Source organism: Euprymna scolopes, chromosome 1 (genome assembly GCF_053919585.1).
Source record: "Euprymna scolopes isolate OS-2025 chromosome 1, ASM5391958v1, whole genome shotgun sequence".
Taxonomy (NCBI): Eukaryota; Metazoa; Mollusca; class Cephalopoda; order Sepiida; family Sepiolidae; genus Euprymna; species Euprymna scolopes.
In genome coordinates this window covers 189,577,133-189,601,676 of record NC_136482.1, presented here as the reverse complement: position 1 = coordinate 189,601,676, position 24,544 = coordinate 189,577,133, and the positions used below count along the sequence as shown (strand labels likewise).

The 24,544-nt window shown below is 33.8% G+C and overlaps 1 protein-coding gene across 1 annotated transcript in view; it reads right to left on the bottom strand.

Annotated features, from left to right (window-relative positions):
* LOC145278280 (gamma-aminobutyric acid receptor alpha-like) overlaps window positions 1-24,544 on the bottom strand; it is a 1,175,437-nt gene that overhangs the window by 425,817 nt on the left and 725,076 nt on the right. The window lies entirely within an intron of this gene.

Genomic DNA, 24,544 nt, shown 5'->3' with positions numbered 1-24,544 from the left:
TTGATTGTCTCTTTAGACTGAACTTAGGCATCGAATACCCTGTTTAATTCTGAGCCAACATAGGCAAATAATTCAATACCGGTATGAATAAATAGGCGCGCTTTTTGAAAGCCTGAACATATCAAATATATGTTGTAAGTAGGTTGACACTTCTCTTCCATGCTATCACAATATATTTTTATGTCGTTCTAAACTACATACCACCTATTTGTTCAGTAAAATATACTTAGTATTTCAGAGGATTTAATATTGCCTTATCTATTAACATTGTGTATTACAGATAGACTATAACCATCTATGCAATTTGTACAAGCATAAACTTCCGATTCTCACTAATTGATAGCATGACAGTTTGTGTTACTTACTAGCATATACGCGTGTCATTCTTAAAGTTTAGCCTTCTCTTTTTATCTCAAAAAGTCAAAAAGTTACGAAGACGGGAGTAGAAACATTTAAACGAGCGATCATTTGTCCTCCAGAATGCATTTTTCTACAAAGTCATCACAATTCTGACTTCACTTTTGCCAACGACGAACGATGGCTGAGCATGGACGTCCGGATCACACTTTGTCATACGAAGTCGTCCCAAAGATAAAGTCTCCCACCTTTTAAACGCAAAAAGTTAAAGAGCTACGAAAACGGGAGTGGTACAATTAAAATTAACGACCGTTTGTGCTGCATATTTTATTTCTCTACATAGTCACCATTCTCAATTAATTTTTTGCCATTTATACTACGCATCTCTACCTCTGACGCACGTCTATGACAGGAGGTTCTTTCTTAGCGTCCCACACTGTTAATATCTGCAACAGATAGATTAAATTAAAGTTCATGAATCCATAATGTCAGTCATCATAGAATGCAATTTGCAATCCCCCTTTGATCCATTCGGGTGGAATAAAACAATAGAACGCCCATCGTAGTAAATCATTAACAATAACTATTTAATTTAGGCACTGCTTAAGTCTCAAGATATATATTCCATATGAATTAGAACGATAACATTTGGATTTTGAGATGTAGTGGTCGTTTCTTGGCTGTCGATCGTATGAAAATTTCTTCTAGTGTTTTTTTTATAGCAAAATTATATTTCGGAGCAAAACTTCATCCTCAGTATGTTTTCTTTCTTTCTTTTTTCTTCTTTCTTGCTATATTGTAAAGTTGAAAAAAGAAAATTTTGTTTCTCCAACTTTACAACATAGCAAGAAAGAAGAAAAGAAGAAGAAAAAACATACTGAGGATGGAGTATACCTCCGAAATATATTTATGTCATAAATTTCAAAAAAGTAAAATATTTGTTTATATTCCTAATATTACGTTGTGATTTGGCTTTCAAGCGCACTTGATGCGTATTTTATTTTATTCAAATTAAATCAACGTTTCTATATGGATCTCACACCCTTGACATATACTTGTGTTTTTATTTCCGATGAAGAAGATAGAGATAACTGGTAACTCTATTTGTCTATGGAGTGATGACTGGATTATTTCCATTATCTCATGGGCAATTAAACCGCCTGGCCTTCACTTTACACAGATATCTCATCTAGAAACAGATTGCGATAGAAACGAATATACATAGTTAAAAGTAAAATAAAATCGGACATTTTAAATGACTAATCGTTCATCTGACTCAATCGAATGTCGAAGTGTTTTAGGGATTCATTAGAAGACAGCAATTCGAATGCATTTATTAACAGAAATGGAACAACATTGAAATTCATTTCCTTGAAATTATTTCGAAGACCTGGCAGCCTTCATGACAAATAAGTCATGCATTATTAAATATTGAACACTCATTATCGATTTGTGTTCAAATTCTTTGCCCACTGCGTGCACATTAAATATGCCAATAAATTTAGCAACAGAGAAACAGAAGGAATATTCATGCGTCTATACTAACTGTGCATTTAACTGACAAGTATCTATTTCAAACGTGACCGACGGACGGACGGGTTGAATGAACGAATCAAAAGTTCATTTTTACGTTAAAGTAGAAATAAAGAAAATAGTCAAATAATAGAAGAAAACAATTCAATTAAAGAATCAAAATTGTTATATAAAAACACAAGAAAAATAATTAAATTTCAAGAAGTTATAACTTTTAAATATTATATCATTTCTTTGTTACATGTTGTATGTTAGATGTCCTTTTTCTTTGTTAGATGGCAATTGTTTTGTTAAATGTCCACTTTCTATGTTAGATGTCCTTTTTCTTTGTTAGATGGCAATTGTTTTGTTAAATGTCCACTTTCTATGTTAGATGTCCTTTTTCTTTGTTAGATGGCAATTGTTTTGTTAAATGTCCACTTTCTATGTTAGATGTCCTTTTTCTTTGTTAGATGGCAATTGTTTTGTTAAATGTCCACTTTCTATGTTAGATGTCCTTTTTCTTTGTTAGATGGCAATTGTTTTGTTAAATGTCCACTTTCTATGTTAGATGTCCTTTTTCTTTGTTAGATGACAATTGTTTTGTTAAATGTCCACTTCCTATGTTAGATGTCCTTTTTCTTTGTTAGATGACAATTGTTTTGTTAAATGTCCACTTTCTATGTTAGATGTCCTTTTTCTTTGTTAGATGGCAATTGTTTTGTTAAATGTCCACTTTCTATGTTAGATGTCCTTTTTCTTTGTTAGATGGCAATTGTTTTGTTAAATGTCCACTTTCTATGTTAGATGTCCTTTTTCTTTGTTAGATGGCAATTGTTTTGTTAAATGTCCACTTTCTATGTTAGATGTCCTTTTTCTTTGTTAGATGGCAATTGTTTTGTTAAATGTCCACTTTCTATGTTAGAGGTCCACTTATTATATTAGATGTCTACGTTCTTTGTTAGATGTCCACTTATTATATTAGATGTCCACTTTCTTTGTTAGATGTACACTTTCTATATTAAATGGCCCCTTACTTTGTTAAAAGTCTATTTTTTGTTAGCTTTCTAGGTTAGATGCCCATTTTCTCTGTAAGATGTCTACTCTTTTTATATGCTCATTTCTACGATACATGTCTACTTTGTTAAATTCTGCTTTTTTTGTTAGATGTCCACTTTCTAAATTAGGCGTCTCCTTTCTTTGTTTAATGTCTACTCTTTTTTTAGATGTGCACTTTCTATGTTAGATGCACTTTCTTTTTTAGATGTGCACTTTCTTATGTTAGATGTCCACTTTTTTGTTAGATTCTACTTTTTGTTAAATGTACACTTTCCAAGCTACATATCTACTTTATTTGTTAGGTGTAGACTTTTTTTGTTTAGTGTTCACTCATTTGTTTAATATCCGATTTCTTTGTTAGTTATCCTCTCATTTATGAGAAGTTTTATCTGTCGGTTGGTCAACCTTTCAGGCTTAATCTTAGAATATCATTTTCATCGATATATGTAAATAATTGATGGACATTTTATTTTAGATGCATCGAAGAGTCGGTTTGCTATGCATAAATTTGTCATATAACTTCTGTTGGTCTATCAAGCTTAAGTTCGAAATTGTATATTTCTCTAAATGGCATTGCATTTGTCTCTGGGTTGATCCGTCCATGTGTTATGGATGTCTTTAATCGTATTTCATCGGTAAAAGAGCAGATTAAGTGGATTCCTCTTCGCTATAATAATATTCTTTTGCATATCATGATGTCTGGTCTGGTTCTGATGTTTTGGTCGGCAGAAACGAGACTTTATCTGGACACATTGTACGCGGAAATGCAACGCGCGTATAAAATCTGGCTATGGTAACATTTATGTGGTCCGTTGACAATCTTAAAAGAAAGGTAATTATAATTATAGAAAGGTAATTATAATTAAAAAAAATCAACGAACGTTGAATTCAGAGACATTGCAAACCTGTCAAAAACAATATTAAAAAAATTAGCGATTGTGCGAAATTAGTGAAAGTGCCCGTTTAATGTGGTTTGCTAACATGTGTTAAATTTTATATAGACAGATTCAGAATCAGAGTACACTTTCGTGATTATTTAAAATTTGACACCATACCCCCAGAAGCAAACAAAATAACCTGTTGAACACGTTTTCATAAATCTCAGTGATGTTTTTGAATAACACTATTTATGGCAATTATTTGCTTCTTCATTATTTAGACATCAGAAAATTAATTGAACTCAATACTATGTAAGCCGTATCAATGTCTAAAATATATGGTTCAAAATTTCCAAACTATGTTAGTTAATAAAAATACAAGACCAGGTACATTCAATAAGTTTCCAAACTTTTTGTACAAGCATTCAAAATTGTTGTAGACTCTTGAAAATTTAGTATGTTATTGCTATATATCTTATGAGATGACTTGCCAATTTTTATCATTTCAGGTTAAAAGGAACAGCTACAACAGAAATTGTAATATACTCTACTAAAGCCTGATTATTAAAACTAATGAATTTCAAAAATACAATCTGGACTTTAAGACACTTGAGACAAAAACGATATACAATAAAATCATGTTTTAAAAAATGCCAAAGAAACGTATGAAATACTTCAGATTGATTTTGGACCATCTTGCATAAATCAAGCCTCTGTTTCTGAGTGGCATAAGACATTCAACGAAGGCAGGGAATCTGTGAGAGATTATGATAAGTGTAAGAGAAGTATGGAAGTTAGAACACCAGAGTTGATTGACCAAATAGAAAAATTGATGAATAAGGACCATCGTATATGTATAGAGATAATAAATGCACAGTTTGATGCCAGTGTGGGAACTGTATACACAATTATTCACAAGGAACTAAAGAGTCGGAAGATTCACGCGAGTTTGTACCAAAGGTTCTCAGAGAAGATCAGTCCACAACTCCATCTTTGTCACAGACTATTTAACTAAGATGAGAATCAAAGTAGTTCCTCACCCTCCATATTGTTCAGACTTTGCTCCTTATGACTTTTGGTTATTCCCTAAGCTCAAGGAAAACCTTAGAGGTTGTCCTTATGAGACAATTGAGGAGACGAAAGAGGCTGTGACGAGGGCCATTGGTACACTCACCAAGAGGGATTCCATGAGGCCTTCCAGAAGTTGTTCGAACGGTACAACAAGTGCATTGCAGCCGGCGAAGATTACTAACAAGGAGACTAGAGTTTCATGTGTGTAATATCAATAAAAGTGCCCATACGAAATAATTGGAGGCTTATTGAAGGCACATCGTAGATCTGTACGCATTTAAACTCGACATCGGGTTTTATAAATCACGGCGAGATAAATATTTACAAATCACGCACATCTATCCCAGGTGGGTATATCAATATGGCGAGTTGGTTTTACGTCAGCGAGAATATAAAATATCTAAATTGATAAGAATCGATGGAGAACATACGATAGTATAACAGGTTATTTATTGTCCAGATCTTTCGGGACATTCTCGTTACAGATTTTGAGTAACGAACTCAGGTAGAACTGCCGTTCACTATTGTGCCTTTGTATTTATTGCTTTTGCTAAACCATTTATCAACCTTGTTCCATGAGAAGGTGAGTAATACACACACCCATCATCTTATGAGAATATCCCTTTTTTCTTGTTTCTAATTTAAGTCTCGTTCGATACGGCGAATCGAGAAATAGCGTGCTGTGTCCAAGAAGATTGATGTCGGAAAAAGGTCTGCCTTCACAGTTAACCTATTTTATATGTTTTTTTTTTTATTATATTTATATGCCAAATTTTACATCATTCAAGATTCATTCATATTTTAAAAAAAGGTACGGTTGCTGTAAACCACTATGCAATCATAACGCATCTTCTTGAAACTGGGGCTCTTAAACCTGACATAGCGATATTGGATAGGAACGAGAAAGAAGCAAAATCAGTAGAACATGGTGTCCTCAACGATGCCAAGTCTAACACAACTAACAGAAAAAAAAACAACGAAATAACAAGTTTTTATGTACGACATGAAAGGACACTGGAATATTAGGAAGAGCTCTATTTTCTATTTTTACAAAGGCCTCTCCATTTATCAAGGCCAAGAGGCCACTCGAGGATAAGGATTAATATTTCTATTATTAAGAGCAACTAGATTCATGAAAAAAAAATCAAAAACTATCCGGTAAATATACCCGGAGAACCAAGTGCAAAGGAGATGAATACAATTGCACTTAAAAAGGACGGTTAAAATCTTAAAAATGATCAATGGGTTTAAAGAGATGACATAGCGGATAATTGTTTGGTATCCAGTAGGATGCACCATATGTAGCTAATGCAAAATACAAAAATTGAAAAAAAAAACCCATCAAAACGAAAGAAGTATATTTTATATTTTTCGTTTGATTTTATGGTGATTACACTAGACAATACATGAATCCACGTGATGTAAGAAAAAAAAATACAAGTTGAAGGTAAAAACTAACCATGTGTTAGACTGATCGATTCCGACCAAGAAAACATTAATTCTTTCCACTTTATACAAAAAATCGCTCTTTAAATGGGAGAACTAAAGATATAGAAAGCTAAAGTTAAAAGGCTATTAAAAGTAAATCCAAGGTCAATTATTGATCAAGTAAACGCAAAGCCAATATTAATAAAGGCTGAATTTATACATCGAAACTAAAAGTCCTTTCAACTTTTATGTTTTTTTTTACACGGTGGTCACCACTTATCAAGGCCCGGAAGCCACTCATGGACAAGGGTTATTGTAAGTACAGTACGTTAGTGTGGATATTTTAGAGTATCTACTTAAGGGGGCGGTTCATCAGGAATTTGTTTACGTTGGACTTGAAGACATCCAAGTTGTAGTCAGGAGGGAAGCAGGCAGACGGAACAGAGTTCCACAGGCGTGTAGTTCTAAGAAAGAAGCTTTGTTCATGGAATCTACATTTTGGTTTAGGCATAGATAAAGCGTGGAGAACGTTTTTGACAGTGGATTCAGCTAGACGAGTGTTTTTTTGTAAAAGATTGGCGAGAGGGGACCAGAGATTGGAGTTCAGACGAGCACCTGCCATGGAAATAACGATTAAACAAGATAGGCTTGCAACGTCTCTTATGTGGGAGAAAAGTTGCAGGGAAGAGAAAAGGGTATCCCCCACTAAGCCACGAAGTCTATTTTGTACTCTGTCAAGGCAGGATAGGCTGTTTTTAGCAGCTCCTGCCGAGATATGGCAGCAGTATTCCATCCTTGGACGTACTTGGCTTTTATATAGATAGAGAATTCCATCAGTAAGGAGATGTCTTCTGGAGCGGTAGAAGGATCCCACCATCTTTCCAGTGACCTTGGCAACATACTTAATGTACGTGTTTCATTTCAGATCAGGAGTGAAGGTCAAGCCCAGAAGCTTGTCAAAACATGGGGCTTCTCCTAGACGGGAGCCATCCATTTCAATTGATGCTAGATGGGAATCAGAGCGTTTTTAATACATATGTATAATTAGTTTAGAGTAATAGCCAATTCCGGTTTGTGGTTTGTGATATCATCTAATATTTTGCGTTAATGCCGACCAATTATTTTTCCAAGCGTTATAAATAAATTGCGCTGCTCCGGTTTTGTTTTTATTTTCTAAAAATATTCACTTATCTGGGAGGTTCTAATTGAATCATTGAAAATGTGTTGCCTTTTTAGATTTTTTTAACATGAGACGAAGAGTTCACAATTAGTAAAATGGATGCGGTTACAGACTATGAAATCGAGCTTGCCTAATTGACAACATATGTAAGATATGTTAGGATCAATCTCGTAGTAATTCTGGTTGGAAAGATACAGCTATGGATTAAGATAACAATTTGTATCTAATAAATCGTGTACAACAAGTATTACGTTACAGTATAAGAAATATAATATAAAATACCAAGTTTATATGTACGACATGAAAAGAAACTGGAATATTAGGAATAGCTCTATTTTTTTTACAAAGGCATCACGATTTATCAAGGCCAAGGGGCCACTCGAGGATAAGGGTTAATATTTCTAGCAATTATAATTTTGATTTCTTACGGCTGTTTGCTGCTATATGTCCAGAGACCATCGCCGCATATCGAGTCACAGTGCAAATGCTTTGAGAGAAAAATAAACAAAGACAGTTTTAGTCGATCAATGTATGTATCAATGATGATTTCCTTAGGTCGATAATTGTGAGGGCCAGCTATATTACCAATGTTCCTGATTTGTTGTTGAGTTTTGAGAGAACAAGGGCCAGCTTAGAAGAGCATTTTATTATTTATCAGGTAATAATGTTTAAAAAAAAAAGCCAGAATAAGTGTGTCGTCATTGTAACTGTTTAGTTCATTAGTGTTTTCACTCAGTCGATCACTAACTTTATCGATTAATTTCATTAATGTGTTTAGTTAATATGGAAAGCGTAAAATATAATAATTAATTATAGTTAATCAATAAAACGTCCTTTTCAAAATTCAATATTCAATTATCAGGAAGTTTCGATGAATTTCCTGATGGCTTGGCAAGCTGAGGGTAGACTAAAGGAGTTTCAGCAATAGTTACGAGGGAGAGGCACCCGTAAAGCTATGGAAATTTATAATGGTCCCCGGTAGAGTTCGTCATTAATGGTTCTCGACTTTTGAGAAGGTATCGAGTGGCAAGGCTACGCATAACTTCACTGTAATCAGATGGAACACAGATCTATCGAGAAGAGCGGCGTATTTTGATTGCCTATTTACTGCTATATGTCCAGAGATGGTCGCCGCATATCGAGTCCCAGTGCAAATGCTTCGAGAGAAAGACAAACGAAGATACGTTCAGATTTTTGTTCCTTAGAAGCGCTGGTTGAGTTGTAAAAAAGTAAAATACGTATTATATACGTTTGAAGCCAAAACAGCGCATTATTACAAAATAAACATACATTTATTTGTTTGAAATTTATACTGAAATTCATAAATATAATGTATGTTTATTTTGTAATAATGCGTTGTTTTGGCTTTAAAAATTACCGTAAAAACAACAAACGGACTTCTACTTGCTTATTCTCTGCTCTAACAACAACATGGCAAAAGAGAAAGAAAGACACACTGAAGATGAAGCTTTGCTTCGAAATATATTTATGAATTTCAGTATAAATTTCAAACAAAATAAATGTCTGTTTATTTTGTAATAATGCGTTGTTTTCGCTTCAAACGTATATAATACGTATTTTATTTTATTTTTTATATTTATTCAAACTCAACCAGCGCTTCTAAGGAAGAAAAATCTTAACGTGAATTCCGCGTGGCCAAACGCAACGTTCCGAGATTTAAAAAACTACCGCAAAAACATCAAACGGACTTCTGCTTTCTGATTCTCTACTCCAACAACAACATGGCATAAAAAAAGAAAAACATACTGAAGATGAAGGTTTGCTTCGAAATATATTTATGAATTTCAATATAAATTTCAAACAAAATAAATGTCTGTTTAGTTTGTAATAATGCGTTGTGTTGGCTTCAAACGTATATAATACGTATTTTATTGTATACAAACGAAGATAGTTTTAGTCGATCGATGTATGTATCAATGATTATTTCGATCGATCTTTGTATCAATGATGATTTCCTTTAAAGCCTAAATAAATTGGTGATGTATAAAAACAGGCGGCACAAAGTCTGCAGCAGTGTCAGATAAAAAATTATTTTCTAAAACAAATATAATGAAATAAATAAATATTTCATAAAGTAATATATTTTTATAATAGTAAAAGTAAATTCAAAATTATGAAACAATAAAAAAAAAATTATTTCATGAAAAAAATAATTAAGTACAATGCGTATTTTTTATCTGTCACTGTTTGCTCCCGACTTCGAGTCGCTTATTCTTTTGTATCACCGAAAATTTATTGTTCTTAATTTTCTATATATTCTTAGAAAGAGAGTTTGAAAGTAAACATTTTTTTACAATTTCCAGTGAATCACCGAGCTACAGTAATAAACAGTTTAAAAAAATGTTAGGATTTTATTACTTTAGCAGGGAATAAATCAGGTCTCCATGCGTTGGAGATTCAATTTTTTTTAATGATATCTAGAAGAGGTTTACAAGGGTGAAACATGCCGTCCGCTCAAAATAAGGGTGGAAGAGCACCGAAAACCGGTAACTAAAGAGGAAACGGAAAAATCGGGTATAGCCAACCATGTCTGGATGGAGAGGGAGGACCATCGCCCCCTATGGGATGAAGTAAAAATAATAAACAGAGAGACCCACTTGAAAGTGAGAAAACTTAAAGAAACAGCTCACATGCTCGGGCATAACAACCTAGTGAGCAAACCAAGCGTAGAGCTGAATGCAATTTGGACACCTCTAATAGAGAGAGAAAACCTTGAATAACAGCATAGGTTTAACATTAACAAAAACCAACTAAGATTTGTCCTAGTGACATATGGCCGAGTGGTCCTAGACGTTTTATCAAAGTTTACAGTTACCCAAAGGTGCTGAGTTCAAGGCAGTGAAAAGTAACATTCAAAACAGAGAATCAGCATCTATGTTCCAGAGCCTATCTGGAGTCCGAACACGGTACCCCCGTAATAATAATAATAATAATAATAATGGGTTGGGCTCGAGACTCCTAACAAACGGTTCTCCAGTTCGATACAAAACACCTGATGAAGGCCGGAGGGCAAAACGGTTGAAAAGTTGTGACTATAACAACCAAGATGAGGAAGTCAGTCCGACAATCTCAATAAATGAAAACACCTCATCTAAAAAATACAGACAATTACTGTCTAGAAGAGGTAGTTGTTGTTAGGTGATTAACTGAACGAACTGACGCCATGGGTGCTCGAAGTTTGAATCTAGTTCGTTCCACAAATGTCACTTTGTCTTAGGATATTGGCGACTTACACATCCCCATCCCCAACCCTGTAATTATCCGATGTTTTTCTAGTAAGAATTCTGACTAGAAAAATATCGGGGCATCAATAATAATGACTCATACGATATGATGACAATGGTATATAGAAATGAAAAAGAGGTGGTCTATAATAGTAGTAGAAAAGTAGGGAGGGTGTTATGTGTGGAATCCAAGCTGGAGTAAAAGAGTTTAGTATTATTCTTTGTCATCAAAGCGACAACATGTATTTTGTTTTGCTAAAAATGAAGGTAGATAATTCCAATGATTATTTATATTAGAGATGTAATCCAGGCTTCGTGAGGCCAATCCTGTTGTCGACTCGATATATTTTCTGACGAGTGGAATCATTTTTCCGCCTAAATAAAACTGCGACATATATCATATATCTGGCATGATTAAACTATACATTATGGTATACATTATCACTATAGAATTAGCATGCTCAATTTACTCTATATTCATTTTCTGTTCCGATTGAACACAAAATAAAAATAACTATATAACTTATCGAACTCTAAATGAATCAGATCATACCTCTGATTTGGTTCGACTTCAAAGAAGACACTTTATATTAAAAATATGAGAATATTCAAGATAACAGATAATTATGGTTACGGTTAGGGTTATCATTCCGGTTGGATTAGACTTTGATAAGGTCCACTATTTCTCCAAACCGATTAGATCGCAAATAAAAAGAAATTATATCTATAGTTTGATTAAACTCCACATCACTGGCATTATTTCTCTTACTTGATTAAACTCCAGATTAAACATAGTAACATTCACAACTCATTCAGACTCCATTACATCAAGTAAGATAATTTCTATAGTTCTATAGAACTTAGGATTGAGAAATTATTTTACACATTTGACAAACATTATTTATCTAGTTCGATTTGGTACCAATTGAGACACATTATTTTCGATTATATTAGATTATACATTTTATCTCTTAAAATCCATTCTATTCTGATGTAATTAGACTTCTAACGAACACAATATATATTTAATTCAATTAGACGTCCGTTGAAATAGATTATTTATCCGACACAATTACATCCCATTTGAGTGACATTTTCTATCCGGTTCAATTAGACTGCAAATGGAGAAACTATTTATCAAACTTTACCAGACTACAGATGATAGATATCAATTTCTCCATTCACTAGAGTTTTAGATAAGATAGCATTATCACATTTCATAGATATTGTTACGATGATTTGATAAAATTCCAGAACAAAAAATATTCACGGTTTGAGAAGGCCTTCATATCATGTAAATAAATTCTACAATCCGATTAAAGTCAAGATATATCACACCATCATTCTTGTCTTGATGTGATATATTTCTACAACTTTATTGAGCTCCATATAAAACGCATCTTCCTAGTTCGATTAAACTCCAGCTGAGATAAGTCGTTTCGTTTGATTCCAGGAGAACAGATAATATTATAAAAGATACATATCATGTAAATAAATTCTACAATCCGATTAAAGTCAAGATATTTCACACCATCATTTCTGTCTTGATGTGATATATTTCTACAACTTTATTGAGCTCCATATAAAACGCATCTTCCTGGTTCGATTAAACTCCAGCTGAGATAAGTCGTTTCGTTTGATTCCAGGAGAACAGATAATATTCTTTCACTGGTCCTATTAAACTCCACACGAGAGAAATTATCTTTTTCAAGATGGGCCAGATAACATTCTAACACTGTCGCCATTAGAGTTCAGATAAGATACATTATATCACTGGTTCCAGGGGATCAGATAACATTCTATAATTGGCTATATTAGACTTTAAAAAGTTTAAAATATTTCTCTTGATCCAGCTGATTCAATAATCTTTTTCCACTAGCTCCATTAGACTCTAGATAAGACAAATTATTTCTCTGTGTGAGGGGACCAGAAAACATTCTCTCATTAGACTCCAGATGAGATATTTTACTTCTCTGGTTTTAGGGGACCAGATATATTCTCTCAGCAACTCAATTAGACTACTTCATTTGCTGCAGCGAACAACATCACATGCTCTGAGTGTTTCATTAGATTTTATATGAAAGAAATTATTTTTCTGGTTTCAGGGAATCAGATAACATTTTCTCAAGGACTCCATTAGACCCCAGAAAAGACATTACTGCGTCTGAATTATACTACGAAAGATAAATATAATATTCCCTGTTAAAATTGACTTTAGATAAGACATTATATCGGCGAATCGATAAGATTATAGATGTATTGTTTCCCTGGTTAAATTTGATTCCAAATAAAAGGAGTTATTGCTCGTGCTCGATTAGACTCCAAATCAGAGACATAATGTCTCTGGCTTGATTCGACTCAATGACGACCAGCATCACTACCCCTCTCTGTATCAGATGAGACAAATCACATCTCCAACTCAACTAGATCAGGCCCGATACTTTATCCGTGTAGTTCGATTAAACTCTAGATGAGACATTATCTCTCTTGTTCGATGAAACTCCCGATATGAAGCATCACTCTCCCAGTCGATTAATTTCTACGTGTGTAGGAAGTTTCGTTAAATTGCGAGATGCCTTAAGTGACCAAATTCTTCACTTGATTAACCAAACTGTCATATGATGTTCACGTTCCAACAACGCAGTTGTCGTCACTTCACACTGTTGGCCTCGTTCCCGCGAAACAATTAATTCTTTATCGTAAGTTTCATCGAATCAGTCAAGCGAAGATTCACTTTTCCAAGCCAATCGCTGTCTAGCGTTGTAAACATATCGATCTATCGTTTAATTGATTTTTCTCTTTCTTTCCATTGCTCTCCAATTTTCCTTTCTGAGATGCATCCAACAAAACAAAATTGGTTAGTTGGTCTGTCACATTTCTATAGTATTGAATACTATTTTTTTACAAGGAGGTCACCACTTATCAAGGCCCGGAAGCCACCCAGGGATAAGGGTTATTGCATGTACAGTACGTTGTATGTTAGTGTTGAGATTTCATAAAGTGTCTACTTAAGGGAACGGTTGATCAGGAATTTGTTTACGTTGGATTTGAAGACATCCAAGTTGTAGTCAGGTGGGAAGCAGGCAGACGGAACAGAGTTCCACTGGCGTGCTGTTCTAAGAAAGAAGCTGTGTTCATGGAATCTACGTTTTGGTTTAGGCAGAGAGAGAGAGAGAGAGAGAGAGAGAGAGAGAGAGAGAGAGAGAGAGAGAGTGGGGAAAATGTTCATTATTAAATGCATCGGTTGGAAAGGCGCATATTATTCTAGATGCAAGTGAATCTATTTGTAAATCTTTCACGCTTATGTAGAAAATACCTGTTTTTTTGTCTGTCACATGTTAGTTTGAAATATTATTTCCTTTAATGCATCAGTATTTGTTGCTGTATCATTAATTTTGTTTTGTCTGTTACAGCTTTTTTATAATGATATTTCCCATGGTCTGTCACGTTTCGTAAATAACATTTTAATCTGCATGTTACACAAAATTGTTACTATATTTAAGGCTTAGTGGTACTTATGCAAGTAATGGACAGCGTTATCGTCCGCATATTTCGGAAGATTACATAAATTACCCAAAGTTTCAAAAAAAAAAAAAAAAGACAAAAAAAAAAAATCGTGATTTTCGTTGGAGACAAAGCCGACCAATTTTTAAAACTTTTGCAAACATTTAAACGTAAAAAAAGTTATCAATGAAAACATTATTTGTTTTGATGTTTGTATATTTTTGAGATGAGGATTGACAATTATTTTTAGTATTATTGGGATTATTTTTACTATTATTCTAATCATAGTCGGTTTTTTCACAACGTTTCGACCGATGTAACCTCCGACCGCCTTTAGATGCATTTACATTGGGTGTTATTGGTAAATGATAAGAAATAGCGCCGTCTATTTATTAATAATTCTAGTCAATTCCATTTTTTTTAATATGATGTTTGTTTATTTTTGAGATGAGGCTTGATAATAATGTTTTTTTATTATTTAGACTATTATTCTCATCTTGGTTGTTATTTCCATAACAAGACAAGAACAATAGTTAAAACAATCCAAATATTACAAAAAATAATTATTTGTTTTGTTATGAAGAAAATACAATTCAAAATTAATAGAAAATAAATAAGAAACATTAAAAAAATATAAAGGATAATTGTTACCTTAAATTTTAGCATCTCCCATAATTTATACACGTACCACTGTAGTTTGTAAAATACATTTTTAGTCGCGTGCAAACGACTCTATAAGTCACTCCATCAGTCCGTCGACGGTTGGTCTGTCCGTAACAATTTTGTGCTTGGCCTTTTTGGTTAAGATCAAAGATCTCTTTTTAATAGATGATGTTCTTAGCTTTTTAAGTTTCTCTTGGACTTTTGGCCAAGATAAAAGTGTAGTATCTACTCCGGCAGATACTGCAAGCAAAGACCATATGTGGGGGAAATGTTATATTTATCATTATTATTATTATTATTGTTGTTTGTTATTATTGTTCGTTGTTATTGTTCTTTGTTAAAAGTGAGTCTTATTAAGAGAGTCTTAGAGAGTCTTAGTGAGAGATGTTTAGAGTTTTAGAGAGAGGGATGTTGTAAGGGAGATTGTTCGTTTTATGAAGATTCATATTTATATTAAATGTTCATTCTTAGAAGTGTTGCTATGAGATGTAGAGTTCACATTGAAGATATGAGATGTGTATGTCAAGACATTTTATAACACAGATATATAGACATATAATAACAATTTTCACTTTACCTTTTGGTAGAATCACAACACAAAGACGACGTTTATAAAAACACATGATGGGTTTATTTCTTCTCACGACCGGCCGTGGTTTTCTCATCAAGAATTCAAAGCTTCACATATTAAGTTTCAAAAGTGACCGCCGTCTCGCTTCTAGACGTTCTAATCCCAAACTGGACTGTCGTCTGTCGACCTCAGACTCTCTCTGACTTTCTCCCAGTTTCTCCTTGCTTAACTGTAAAGTTTTCTAACTATCTCTAGAACTTCCCATTTTTCCATGTTGTCATACACATGTTAAAACATGTGTCTTCTTTCACGTGTTCTGGACATGCGTGTCCAAAACTTTTCCTTTTTTTACAAAAGGAATTTTAACCTATATTCTCAGTAACCTATATTTCCAATATGTTAAAAACATGTTTATTAAATTATCTTGTAGCTGCATTCTTTCAATTGAATTTCCATAACAAAATTTACAGTGCACATTCTTTTCTTGAAACTATTTTATCTCTACTCTAAACAATCGTTTGTTTTACATTCAATTTTCTAATTCTCACACGTAATCTATTTCTAAACCTAAATTACGAGGTTCGAATTTCGCCTATACTATTTCGTTTTTATTTGAATTTCTATTTTTATACTTACATGAAAAGGGGACAGCCCTTATCATGTAACATTCCTCCCTTCCATATTTCACAAAAATGTATGCATTTTTAAATTTAGTACATTTTTCTCTACATTTACACAACCACACAGCTAGGAAAGATCAGGCTTAAAAAAATCTCTTTCAGTCAGCCCTTCTCGGCCGACTTCACAATTATTATATTTTTATAAGATCAGAACCTTTCTGATCTTCTTGGCATTTACTTTTTGGGTGTAGGGTCTTTACTTATGATTCACATCAGCTACTTTCCAGCCACCCATATGCCGCAGACTAGAGGTTTCCACCTCCCTCGAAATGGACGACTTCCTTCGTACCAAAAGTGTCCTGATCGTCTCTTTCCGCATGGTTAGTCTTATCAAGTATGGCTTTGTTTTTTTTTATTCTATAACTATCTTATACGGGACATACCAAAGCTCATAACCAATCTTCTTTGTTGGCTTTAACTATCAAGATATACCTTTTTTCTCTCATACGGATTCACTCGGATTTCCTTGCTTGGATTCTTGAAACTTCGACGAGGGTTTAGAAATATCACCCCTAACTAACTAACCCCTTTTGCACTACACCTTGATTGCGCCTAAATTCTATCTAATTGCCAGATTTTTTGTGATTTTTCTTTTCTCTCACCAGAGCCTCCAAGAACCAGCAGATATATCCCACATTCATGCGTCTCTAAAAAAATACAAGGTTATATCTTTCTTACGTAATCTACGGCATATTTTTTACCTGTCTCTTACTTCATTAAGCTATATGTGATTGCCTCGGGACTACCTATCATCAGTTTACTGGTCCCCTTAAGAATTTTCGCATTCTTTCCAACGCCTGTTTATTAATTAAGCCAAGTCTTACCACTTGCTTGGAGTCGTTACGTGCAACCAGCTTATTTTAAGCACTTAATTAACCAGGTTCCCAAAATTTTCGAATAGGGGCACATCTTGTGCTTACCAATCCCTACCAAGTCACTTTTCTTGAAATAAAATTATAGGATCTCTAAAAAAACAAAAAAAAAAACTAAATGCTAAAAAAACATCTTTCTTACGGCTTATCACATCTAAAACCTCTCTAAATACCCGTTTACGTAATTTTAATTCTTGTCCCCCTTCTAAAATTCTAACTGAATATGTAAGCCAACCATACGTCTTAACTAGTTTTATTTTCTCCTAGACTGTTTAAATCTAATGTATATTTACTGATGACTTTGAATTCTTGCTGTGAAAATCAATAAGATTTACATTAAGTATAAATTTACAATATTGTTTAAAACACATTTACAAAAGAAGATACCTTAATACATTTAAACAAAATTTCGTTACATTATACATTTCAAAAGTCCGTTTACACAAAACAAAAAATTGTCCCTTTTTCAAAGACCAGAACAATTAAAACACACTAAAAAGCCGAAAATTATACACAATGCATAAATTTGATTTAATTTCTGCATCTTTCTTTTTTCTATAGTGTATCTTATTTTATTTTATTTATTTATTCATTTATGCTTCCTTTTAATACTCGAGAATTTTAATTGTACTTTCGACTTTTGACACTAAATTGTTATTTATTATGATTGACAGTTTCTCTAAACAATTCAGACATTAACACACATTTATGAATGACCCTGTCCTATTTTTATTTGTGTGCGGCTGTGTTTTTATTTTATTTATGAATGAAATATTCGTGGGTAGATTTTTTTTTTGAACTGACCGTATCTCTTTTATCATTCATTACGGCATATCGGCCTTTTTTTTCTTTTTTAATATTTTCTTGTAAACTTTAGTTTTCTGTATGCGTGTGTGTTCAATTTTTTTTCTTTTTGTTCGCATTTCTGTGATCGTGTAATTTTTTTCCGTGGTATTATTTATTTATTTTTTTTTAATTATCTTGGACCCTTTTAAAACGTTGTGTTTATTTTTTTTTCCGTGGTTCCGAAGTTTTTTTGTCTTTTTTTTTAAACTCACCCTTGCTCTCTATTTTTATACTTACATGAAAAGGGTACAGCCCTTATCATGTAATAGAAACCCCCACCTATAAGACCTTGGTCAATGTAGGGGCAACCCTTCATACCAATTGTCACTATCCAGCTCCTCTACTCCCCGGGGAGCTGTTCCTCATTTCACCTTCATTCTTTACATTAAAAATAGGCCTTGTGCCTAATTTGCTCGGTGGGGGAGCAAATAAATACCCTTTTCTTGGCATTTTGGCGAAGATCAAAGTGTAGTATCTCTTCCGGCAAATACTGTAGGCAAAGACCATATGTGGGAGCAGTCCCACATATAAGACCTTGGTAAATGTAGGGGCAACCCTTCATACCAATTATCATTATCCAGCTCCCCTACTCCCCGGGGAGCTGATCCTCATTTCCCCTTTCATTCCTTACATTAAAAATCGGCCTTGTGCCTAATTTGCTTGGTGGGAGAGCAAATAAATACCCTTTTCTTGGTCTTTTGGCGAAGATCAAAGTGTAGTATCTGTTCCGGCAGATACTGCAAGCAAAGACCATATGTAGGGGCAGCTCCACACATAAGACATTGGCCAATGTAGGGGCAACCCTTCATACCAATTGTTACTATCCAGCTCCCCTACTCCCTGGGGAGCTGGTCCCCATTCCTCCTTCACTCCTTATATTAAAAATCGACCTTGTGCCTAATTTGCTCGGTTGGGGGAGCAAATAAATACCCTTTTCTTGACCTTTTGGTCGAGATCAAAGTGTAGCATCTGTTCTTACTACATGCTGTACTTATGTTTGTAAAGTCGGGGATCACTTTTCTGCATTAATTTAATGTATAATGATCACCCACTTCACAACCAGTCAGTCTCAAAGCCATTCAAGTCATTCTCCAGATCATTCAAGTTGTTTTTGAAGGATTCCAGTTTTTTTTAAGCATTCAAGTCATTCTTAAGGTCATTTAATTCATCCTTAAGTTCATTAAAGTCATTCTAAGTCATTTACTTTTTATTTATTTAAGTCATTTCAGCCCATTGTTCGGTCATTTTAGTTTATCTTTAAGAATTTCATGTCAATCCTACATTCACGCATTCATTCATTACACGAGAGCACGCGACTAATGGCTATCGGCCTTTTTATCTATTAAGCTCACGTCTGAAAATATGTTTAGTTGTATCCATGTATTTTTCTAAGATGCATATCTGATTGTACGTTGGTTAATTAGTTTGCCACACCTAAGTTTCAAATAACTTCGTGTTCCTAAACATTTGAATGAACGCTTCTTAAGAACGATCGTTATTATTTACGAGGTGTCTTAAATTATTAACGATGTGTCTTAAATTATTTACGAGGTGTCTAAACCTCTTCTAAGTAATCTCCTCTGGCTACAAGGGACTTATACCATTCCAACAACTTCTGAAAGACCCCATGAAAGTCCCCTTTTATGAGCGTGTCAATGACCTTCGTCACAGCCTCTTTCATCTTCTCAATTATCTCATAACAGCTCCTAAGGTTTTCTATGATCTTAGTGAATAACCGAAGGTCACAGGGAGCAAGGTCTGAACAACAGGGAGGGCGAGGAACTGTCTTGATGCACATCTTTCTCTGTAACTTACTATTCAGTTACCTAACCCCGGAGTATGCGCAGAGTTAGACACAATGGCGACTTTACGTATGGGGAAATTGTATCTACCTTAATAGAGCACTTTGGATTGTAACAAAAATCCAAAATGACCTCAGTTTAGAAGGATTTGTTATTGACTTATGATACAATCTTATACCCGTATAAATGTCGGGTACTCACTGAAATAGAGTACTACTGCTATATTTGGTTAGGTATCACCCAGAGTATTCTTTCTTGCATTTAAAGAATAACTAGCAGGGCGCACGGCATTACCCGGTCGTAAAATACGCTTATATGTGATATTTTCATTCACACAGATTTCGTATTCATTATTATATTATATTGGATCCAATATATAGTAATGATTTGAAAACATAAAAAAAATGTCTCGTGCACGACCACCGAGACTCGAAACCAAAACGATTAGCTGCCGATTTATTTTTTTCTCTGCTGTTAATAACTGAGCCACGAAAACATGTTTGCTGCAAGATTAAATTTTTTTAAACCAATCAATAGCTACTACGTTATGCATGTATATTCGTAATGCCGGCGTTCGACTTTAACCTGTCAAATTTCATTTTTAAAAAGTTTCACGTTTTCGTTTTTTTCCAGGCTAAACTCCAAATATAAGGTTTCACATAGGTACAAATACCTTATATATGAAGTTTCGTGTCTGGAGACCAAAAACTGACTAATGAGTTTGGTAAGCAATTTCTTTTTAAACATACGTATACATAAATATATATGGGAACAATTTTGTGTCTACTATAAATATTTTACGCAAATATTACGCAAGTATAAATCATTTAGAATATCTGCATGAATATGATTACACATAATAGTTAACTAAAGATGATCATCCTATAAGAAAACCAAAAAACCTAGTAGAGAATTAATTAAAATGAATGCTTAAAAGAATATGCAAATTAGCAAGATTTTTGCTAGTTAATGCAATTCCACGACCCGTATATAACAAAGTTGTATTTCTTTTTAAATAAATAAAAAAGCGTTTTTATATGAATATCAATACACAAAAAACAAACAAACAAGTTCATAGGAATGTAGATTAAAATTACACTGGGCAATAATTGTTTACTTTTTGAATGTTGTCTAGATTTCTACAACTGATTTATGGTATTTCTGTACTGCTAAATCAGTCAATAGCATCCGAGATTCAGGTTTTTGTACTGTTGATTTGAAAAAAAAATCAAATCTTGTGACAAAATCGGTGACATTTTTGTTGCGTTATCAGCTGAATTTTGTCAAAACAAATAATCTTAAATGTTTTTAAGTGAAAAATGTTTTGCTAACAACATATTGATTACCTGATAGAAACATCGATTACTGTAAACTGAATGGTGTGTATCGATAAAGGTAAGTACATGCAAATTGCGTGTTGCTTCACCATTGTTAAAACTTCTGCGTTTGAATTCCTAGAATGCTCACTTGCAGGGAAGTTTCTCTTCAGATTTTAACAGTAGGCAACCATCATGACTGCACCCCAGCGACTCTGATATTTGGTCTTAATCTCTTCTTGATTGAATCTCTCCTGCTGCTCATCACTCGTTGAAACCAATCAATATGTGAAAATAGGTAGTGCCTCTTGACGCTCATGTTCAGGTTTCTGAAAGCAAATGGGCATGGTGTGGATAAGGTCTGCAAAATTTCTACCCTTATTGTTGCAAAAATAAAAAGTCCTTAACTACAATAACAAATGCTTTCCACTCTTCCAATCAACTTTATTCATTGTCGCAATCTCTGATGAGCTGCTGGATCTGAGGACCGTCAAAGATGCCAGCTTTTAACTTTTTCGTGGTCAATCCTGGTAAGTGAAGTAGTTTCCATCCTTGCTTAAAGCCTTGGTGAACTGCTTGATTAAGTCAAGCTTGATGTGCAGCAGTGGGAAAATCACCCTGTCTCTGTCCACCAGACTGTCTCTGTTGATGACATTCCTTTCTTTGCAAGGCACTAATTCCCTTTGAACAAATCAGTCCTTCTTTGTGTATGCCGAGCACCAACTTAAGCAGGATTTTGAGGTTTTATGACTTCAGACTGATCTCTTTTGATATAATCATCCAGAACTATCAGACCTGAATACTTGTCATTATAATAATCATTTCCAATCAAAACATGGCATTTCACCCCCACCAACTTCTTCTTAAATGCTCAACACATATGTACATGTGAGGAATAACGTAAAGATCATGTGATTATAGCTTAAAAACATGACCTGATTGAGTAAAATTAATGCGAATCTTAGATTCGGTGAATCAGATTCGTCCTAAATCAACTGACAACAAAATTGTTGTTCTCCAATGTTATCCCTTTTATTCTTTACATCCTCTTATATTAATACTGGACCACCCGTGACCCGTTGGGTCAGTATGTTATATTAGCTATGGAATTCATGTATGAGCGTGCCACTTGTGACGTAAAGAAAATAGTTTTTTTTTGACATAACAGAAACATTTCTATGAAAGTATATTAAAATGAAAAATCACGGACTGATCACTCAAACATGAAAAAAAATCCTCCCTATTCGTGTAAAGTTACCTATTTTTCCAAATAACCGCCCAAAAATCGAAAATAAAACATGTTTTATCTACGAATCTAACGCCGACGAAAGTCATTTAGCAGCAAAAACGTACATGAACCTACCGATGAGAAATATAAGAATGAAAAACCCATATTGGAATCCTTCAACCAAGTTATAGAAACTTAAAATCTAAAAAAATTAAAAAAAATTAATAAAACCTGAAGCAAAAAATGAAACCAAAATAAATAAAATAAAATAAAACTAATATTGAAACAGATTAGTAAATGTGTCAACAAATTCACCGTTCTCACACAAATATTCTGTATCTAGAAATGTAAACAAAAAATAAAAAAGAAGGAAGGAAGTAAAGTAAAGAGATGGATAGAGAGTAGTAGTAGTAGTAGCAGTAGTAGTCTTGGCTTTACTACAATCGTTCTTATATTTGTCAACGGGTTAAAGTTGTTTAGTTGTAAGAAAATAGCGACAGTATAGTTGTGATAAAGAATAGTTGCAAAACACCCACCACTCTTCCCATGTTAAATAATAATTCCGAAATAATAACGTTAATATTTCAGTGCGCATGGCAAAATCTGCCAAAAACCGATTTGTGTTTATTTGTTTACGTTGTTATGGGTTAATATTTATGCGCGCATGCGCAACCGGATTTCGTAAACAGAAAAGTGGGTTACATCACTCGTTACAAGGTCATTTGAGTTTTATAATTATATAGATTTCGGCTGCTTAAAATTGATACGTTGTAGTAAAATGAATTACGTTTAAACGAAAACACCGTCGCAGACTATATCCCCTATCAGAAGTATATTTTTGACATTAGTTTTTTTTAAAAAATTATTTTCATGTCTACTTATAACTATTACTATTTTTTTTCTTACAAAACTGTGGGTTTACCCAGAGAAAAAAACTAAACAAATTCTTATTTTTCTGGCGCTCCCAAAACAGATTTTCTACTCTCAGCTTGTTGAGGGAAAGCGTGCCCAGGGTGGCCAAAAGGTGAGGTATAAGGACAACATCAAAGTAAATTTAAAGCGGTTTCACATGGACCTTGAGACATGGGAGGACGTGGCTGGGAGCAGGTTGGCATGGAGGAGCGCTGTCCAAGAAGGTGCTGCGCTTTATAGCAGTGACCTAAATCAAAACACCGTCGCAGACTATATCCCCTATCAGAAGTATATTTTTGACATTAGTTGTTTTTTTTTAAATTATTTTCATGTCTACTTATAACTATTACTATTTTTTTTTCTTACAAAACTGTGGGTTTACCCAGAGAAAAAAACTAAACAAATTCTTATTTTTCTGGCGCTAACGTGTAAATTTATATTGAGAGATCACATCCAAAAAAAAGTAATATTGCATGCAATGTAGTTTACGCAGAAGTAAAGAAACAGATTTTACTTTTGCAGGATACTACCTGTAAATATCACGACAATATATCCGTTTAAAGGAATGTATTATATATATGTATGTATATATATATATATATATATATATATATATATACACACACATATATATATATATATATATATATATATATATATATGTACATTAACTTTTAAAGAAAATTCTCTTTAAAAAATTTTCTTTAAAAATATTCTATTTTACCAAGAAACGAAATGATTTTCATTTTTGGAGACGATTGTGCCTCTGTGTGTGTGTGTGTGTGTGTGTGTGTGTGTGTGTGTGTGTGTGTGTGTGTGTGTGTGCGTGCATGCGAGTGTGCGTGTGTGTGTATGTAAACAGGTCTAAGTAATATTTTAGTGTGTATTTTGTGTTATCTCAATCGCTATCTATTCTGTCTACTCTGATATAAACGTCACTTTCTGTATGTGTGTGACTTCGTTCCTCATATGTTCAGAAATGTTCTGAGCCCCTCGTTTGCAAATTTCACGCAAAGGTAATTCATATTTCTAACATAAAAAGATGTCTTGTACAAAAATTCATCCGATAAGTAATTAAAATCGAAAAAATCCGAGCTTGAAAGTAGCCTTTCTTCTTTTATAGATACAAAAATTATAGACCCTGGATTTAACTTTAAACTATATCCGATGGTGAGGCCCAAGCTTACGGGTTTGGGGAGTGTGGAGCCACCCTTTAATTGCCATTGCTCCCAGTGGTAGTACCTGTTAGGGTCCCAACTATGGGTTGAATAGAAACTGATTTGAAAAACAAATATATTCTATTAAAATTTTTTTCTTCAAAATCACTGGATTCGACATTAAATAACTTAAAAAGGGTTGCTATGCGGTAAAACAAAAACAACCAACCAACCCAAAAATTACAGATGAATATCTTACTTTA